Here is a 6,427-nt window from a genome sequence, read left to right as displayed (position 1 = left end):
ATGTTATCAACTAGTTTTATAACCCCGAAGATAATGTGAAGTTTCAATTCAATATCGGCATTAGTTTTGAAGATAGTAACTTGCACGCAAAACTTTAACCAGGATTTTCTAAGTTCAAAAGGGGGCATAATCTGCCCAAAGTACATGTCACAGTTATTGGACTTGACCCAGTGAGGTTGGTAATTGATCTAGAAAAAGAAAAAATAAGTTTCAAATCCATATACCTTTTAGTAATAGCTGTATGTACTTGCATGCAGAACTCTAACCAGGATTTTCTAAGTCCAAAAGGGGGCATAATTTGGCCAAAATGCAGGTCAGAGTTTATGGGACTTGATGCTATCAACTAGTTTTATAATCCCGAAGACACATGTGAAGTTTCAATTCAATGTCTGCATTAGTTTTGGAGATAGTAACTTGCATGTAAAACTTTAACCAGGATTTTCCAAGTCCAAAAGGGGCACAATTTGCTTAAAATACATGTCAGAGTTATGGGACTTGAACCAGTGAGGTTGGTAATTGACCTAGAAAAAGAAAAAACAAGAGGGCCATAAAGGCCCTGTATCGTTCACCTGACCTATTGACCTAAAGATCATCAAGATAGTTTCATTAAGATATGGTCATAAATGTGGCCTCTAAAGAGTTAACTAACTTTTCCTTTGATTTGACCTGGTGACCTAGTTTTTGACCCAATATGACCCATATTAGAACTTGACCTAAAGATCATCAAGAACAACATTCTGACTAAGTTTTATGAAGATACAGTCATAAATGTGGCCTCTAGAGTGCTAACAAGCTTTTCCTTTGATTTGACCTGGTGACCTAGTTTTTGACCCCACATGACCCAGATTCGACCTTGACCTCAAGATCATCAAGATTAACATTCTGACCAAGTTTCATTAAGATATGGTCATAAATGTGGCCTCTAGAGTGTTAACTAGTTTTTCCTTTGATTTGAACTGGTGACCTAGTTTTTGACCCTACACGACCCAGATTCAAATTGGACTTTGAGATCATCATGAGTAACTTTCTGACCAAGTTTCATGAAGATACAGTCATAAATGTGGCCTCTGCAGTGTTAACAAGCTTTTCCTTTGATTTGACCTGATGACCTAGTTTTTGACCCTAGATGACCCAATATCGAAATCGTCCAAGATTTTATTAAGGGTAACATTCTGACCAAGTTTCATTAAGATTGGGCCAAAAATGTGACCTCTAGAGTGTCAACAGGTTTTTCTTTTGATTTGACCTAATGGCCTAGTTTTTGATCCCAGATGACCCAATATCGAACTCATCCAAGATTTTATTTAGGGTAACATTCTGACTTAGATTCATTAAGATTGGGCCAAAATTGTGACCTCTAGAGTGTTAACAAGCTTTTCCTTTGATTTGACCTGGTGATCTAGTTTTTGACCCCAGATAACCCAATATCGAACTTGTCCAAGATTTTTATGAGGGCAACATTCTGACTAAGTTTCATTAAGATTAGGCCAAAACTGTGACCTCTAGAGTGTTAACTGTCAAATTGTTGACGACGGACGGACGATGGACGACTGACGACGGACACAGGGCGATCACAAAAGCTCACCTTGAGCACTTCGTGCTCAGGTGAGCTAATAAGTTTCAAATCTACATGCCTTTAAATTATAGCCATATGTACTTGCATGTAAAACTTTAACCAAGGTTGCCGACGCCAGGTGAGTAGAATAGCTAGACTATTCTTCGAATAGTCGAGCTAAAAAAACAACAAACAAGAGCTGTCACTATTGGTGACAAATGTCCATGAAGTAGGCCCAAGAATGCCACAGCTGTATGAGCAAAAAATCACGTATCATTTTGTGACCTTGACTTAAGAGGCCTCGGTCATAAGTGTGACATATCTTCTCAATATGGTTAACATTTGTGTCAAATTATTTTCAAATCCCTTGATAAATGGCAGAGTTATGCTCCAGACAAGAAACAACTTCGACCTGTAAGTGTGAGCTTGATCTTGGAGCTGGGCTCTGGTTCTTGCACAAGACACCTCATCTCATTATAGGGAACATTTATGCAAAGTAATTTCAAAATCCCTTCATCAATGGCAGAGTTATGGACTGGACAAGAAACAGACCATGTTAACCTTTGACCTCTAAGTGTGACCTTGACCTTGGAGCTAGGGGTCTAAGTCTTGCTCATGACACGTCGTCTCATTATGAGGAATATTTATGCCAAGTAATTTCAGAATATCTTCATGAATGGCTGAGTTATGGACCGGACACGAAACATACCCTGTTAACCTTTGACTTGTAAGTGTGACCTTGACCTTGGAGCTAGGGGTCTGGGTCTTGCGCAGTACATGTCGTCTCATTATGGTAAACACTTATGCCAAGTTGTTTCAAAATCCCTTCATGGATGGCAGTTATGGACTGGACACGAAACAGACATCACATTTAAGACATCACATGTTAAAGGACATCCGATCAACTCCCAGTACAACAAACAATCGTCACCAGTCAAATCTAGAACAAACCATGTCACAGAGAGCAATAGTCTTGATCTATCTTCTGACAGTTCTGTCCTCTCAAACAGTGATGCTGAAATCATTTCAGGTCTTGAAAAAAGTTACCGAAGACAAAAAGAAAAAAGGCACATCCCAATAAATAATCAATTTAAAGGAAAAAAAATAAAGTACAATCCAATAAACAACCAAATAATATCATCAGACCATGCTGACAATGACCAGACACTTATAAAATCTCTTGTTACAGAACAAAATTTGGATATTCCTTCAGTTTTGCTTCAAGATGAATCCCTAGATAAATCTCCTGAAGGAGAAGGCTTTCCAACAGTTACAGAACTCACAGAACTGAAAGTCCCCAATCAATTAGAAGCTACAAGAACTGCAACAAAAGAACTGCCTTGTGATGAAAATTGCCTTAACAAGGAAGAAACACATGCGGATAGAATCTCACAGTTGATAACTTTAACAGAAGAGAACAAAAAACTTCAAATCAGGATAAAAATTTAAACAGAGAAAACAAACAATTAGTGGAAAAGAACAGTGAACAAGCAGACAAACTTGTTAAAGTGCTTGACTCAGCCGAACTGTTTAAAAAAGCTTTAACAGACTCAAAAACTACTGCTGCAGATCAGAGGAAACAAATAACATCCCTTTCTACCGAAAACAGTGACTTACAAAAAAGACTTGCTGATGCCAATGCAAAATGCCTAGTTCAGAGTGAAGAGATTGAAAAGCTACGAAAAACAAACACTGCCATCAGAGAAGAAAAACAAAAGTTTCTCAACAAAGTAAATACAAAATCTAAGGAAACTGATCTGTCAAAATTAACTGAAAGTGTTGCAGGAGTCATGGAGGATATAACTGCTATCAAAGAAGGCATAGAATTACTAGCACAAAAACAAGATGCTGCTGCTACTACATTGGACATTTCAACTCTAACATCAATGCTTCAAACTCAAAAAGATGAAATCAAGAACAAGTACTGTGAATCTAGAGCACCCCCAGAAAAACCAACATATACTAACCAGTCATCAATGACAGAACCCAAAACTCAAGGTAAAACTACACAACCCAAGAATAACACTCAATCTCCCAACACAGAAAAACAGGACGTAATTGTGATTGATGAAGACAAGTCTCAGAAATATAAAATACATATTCTGGGCGACTCAGTCACAAAAGTCCTAAAAACAGACAGGATGTCTACGGAGAAAACTAACGTAAAAATCAAATCACATGGAGGAGCTGAGGTTAAGGACATTGAAATCAAGGTACATGAATACACCCAGAATGTGCATTTTAGAGAAAATGATGTATATGTTATACATGCGGGTATCAATAATGTTTCTAATGGCGACACACCAGCAGAAATCAATGAGCAGTACACTAACTTGATAAGACAACTCAAACAAACCAATTCTACAGCTAAAGTGGCTATTTCATCTATACTTCCAAAGAAAACAGACATAATATCAGCTGAAATAATAAAAAAATCAAATGAAAAACTGAAGCAATTATGTGACCAGCATGGTTGCATTTTCATTGACCACACCAGTTTTTTTATGAAAGACAATTCTGTGAATAAAGCTTTATTCTCCAGTGAAGTTCATCTCAATGATCATGGAGCTGCAGTTTTTGCAAAAAACATTAAAGCCGCTATACGAAAAATACTCAACATCAGTGTCAACCAAAAAGGAAACAACCACAAACGGGAAATTTTCGAAAGGCCAGCCAACAGCACAGAACACCATGGCGGCCACACCAGTGGAAGAACAAAGGTTCCCGGCAAAATTATCATCAGATTCACAATCGAGCAGCAATGTGGAATCAGCTGCCATGGATTTACATGAGTCCTCCACCCATGTACTAAGTGAAAGTACAGTTTATGACATGGAAACAATACAACAGCCATACCAAAATACACAAAACAGCCAGACTAACAATCTGAAAAAGGATACCTGGTTCAACAAGCGAGGAATTAAAATAATGCATTTAAACATTCATTTTCTTTCACCCAAATTCGATGAAGTGAAAATTTTACTAAGTGAACATAGTGAATTAGATATTATCTGTTTCTGTGAAACCTTTTTAAATGACAGCTTCTCTGACAGTGAATTCCAACTAAATAATTACCAACTTTTTAGACGGGATAGGAAATCTCATGGAGGTGGTTTACTAGTTTATATTAAAGACAGCTTTCCTTGTACTAGAAGAACTGACTTAGAGTGTGAGGACTTGGAAATCATATGGCTTGAAATTAGACCATTGAATCAGAAATCTTTTATAATTGGTTATGTTTACAGACCACCATCTTCTTTGGCAAACTGGACTGAACAGTATGAAAAATGTCTTGAAAAGCTTATATGTGAAAACAAGGAAGTCATAATTCTAGGTGATTTTAATATAAATCTGTCAAACAATAATACATCAATGGTAAACAACTGGATTAATCTCAATGATGCATTTAATTTTACACAGTTAGTTAGCACTGCTACACGAACAACAAATTCAAGTTCTACTTTGATAGATCATGTATATACGAATGTACCCTGCAACATGAAGAATGTTTCAGTACCTCAACTTTCACTAAGTGACCATTTTCCAGTATGCATAACCAGGAATACATCATCAAATTCTGATGGTCCAAGTCATAACATCATTTCCTACAGGCAACTCAAAAATTTTAACCAAAACTCGTTTCTAAATGATTTACAATGCCAGCCATGGGGTACAATAGACATTTTTGATGATCCGAGTGATGCCCTTGACTATTTTACAAATTTATTTCTAAAGACGCTGGACTACCATGCCCCAACAAAAAAGAAACGTGTCAAACACTCTAATCAACCTAACTGGTATACTAAAGAAATTGAATTAACCATCAAACAAAGAGATCATTTTAAACGCATAGGTAATAAAAGCAGATACAAAGAATGGCGTACAAAAGTAAAAAATATGATATATCAGGCAAAAAAGTCCTTCTTCACAGATACAATTAATAAAAATCACAATAAAGATGCAAAATTACTGTGGAAAAACCTAAAAGATCTAACTGGAGACTCTTCCAAGTCCCAAACCAATTTTATCAATGATGAATCTGGAAGCCCAATACTTGATCCAGAAACTACAGCTAACACTTTCAACAACTTCTTTCTTAATGTATTTCAGTCTGTTGAACAGAATTTAAATCAAAATGTAAACTGTAAGCAACAAACGAACACTTCTAGCAATGAATATGACATACCACCAATTACACAAAAATTTGTTGAAACTCAATTACTCAATTTAGATTCAAAAAAGTCCACTGGCTTAGATGGATTAAATGCTAAATTTTTAAAAATGTCAGCAAAGATAATAGCAAGGCCTCTTACCAAAGTACTAAATCTAAGTATTGCAAACAAAATATTTCCCGACCAATTTAAGATTGCAAAGATAACACCAATTTACAAGAAAGGCTCAAAAAGTGATAAAAATAATTATAGACCAATATCAGTACTGCCTGTGTTATCAAAAATTATTGAAAGACATGTCTCAAACAGTTTAAAATTCTACCTAGAAGAAAATGGGCTGTTATACAACTATCAATCAGGATTTAGGGCCAATCATTCATGTGAAACAGCCTTGACTGCTATTACTGACAGATGGATTAATGCAATTAACTCAAAACAAACAGTAGGGACAGTTTTTCTTGATCTCTCTAAAGCCTTTGACCTGGTAAATCATGCAACACTCTTTGAAAAGCTTAAATCATTTAATGTTAGTGATTCAGCTTTACTATGGTTTAGATCTTACCTGTCAAACAGGTATCAGAGGGTCAGTGTTTCAGGGAAACTATCAAAACTGGGTCATATTCAATCTGGGGTGCCTCAGGGATCAGTCCTGGGACCCCTACTCTTTGTGATGTATATCAATGACCTACCAAATGAATTA

This window comes from Mercenaria mercenaria, chromosome 4, assembly GCF_021730395.1.
Source record: "Mercenaria mercenaria strain notata chromosome 4, MADL_Memer_1, whole genome shotgun sequence".
NCBI lineage: Eukaryota > Metazoa > Mollusca > Bivalvia > Venerida > Veneridae > Mercenaria > Mercenaria mercenaria.
Note: the sequence above shows the minus strand (reverse complement) of the source record.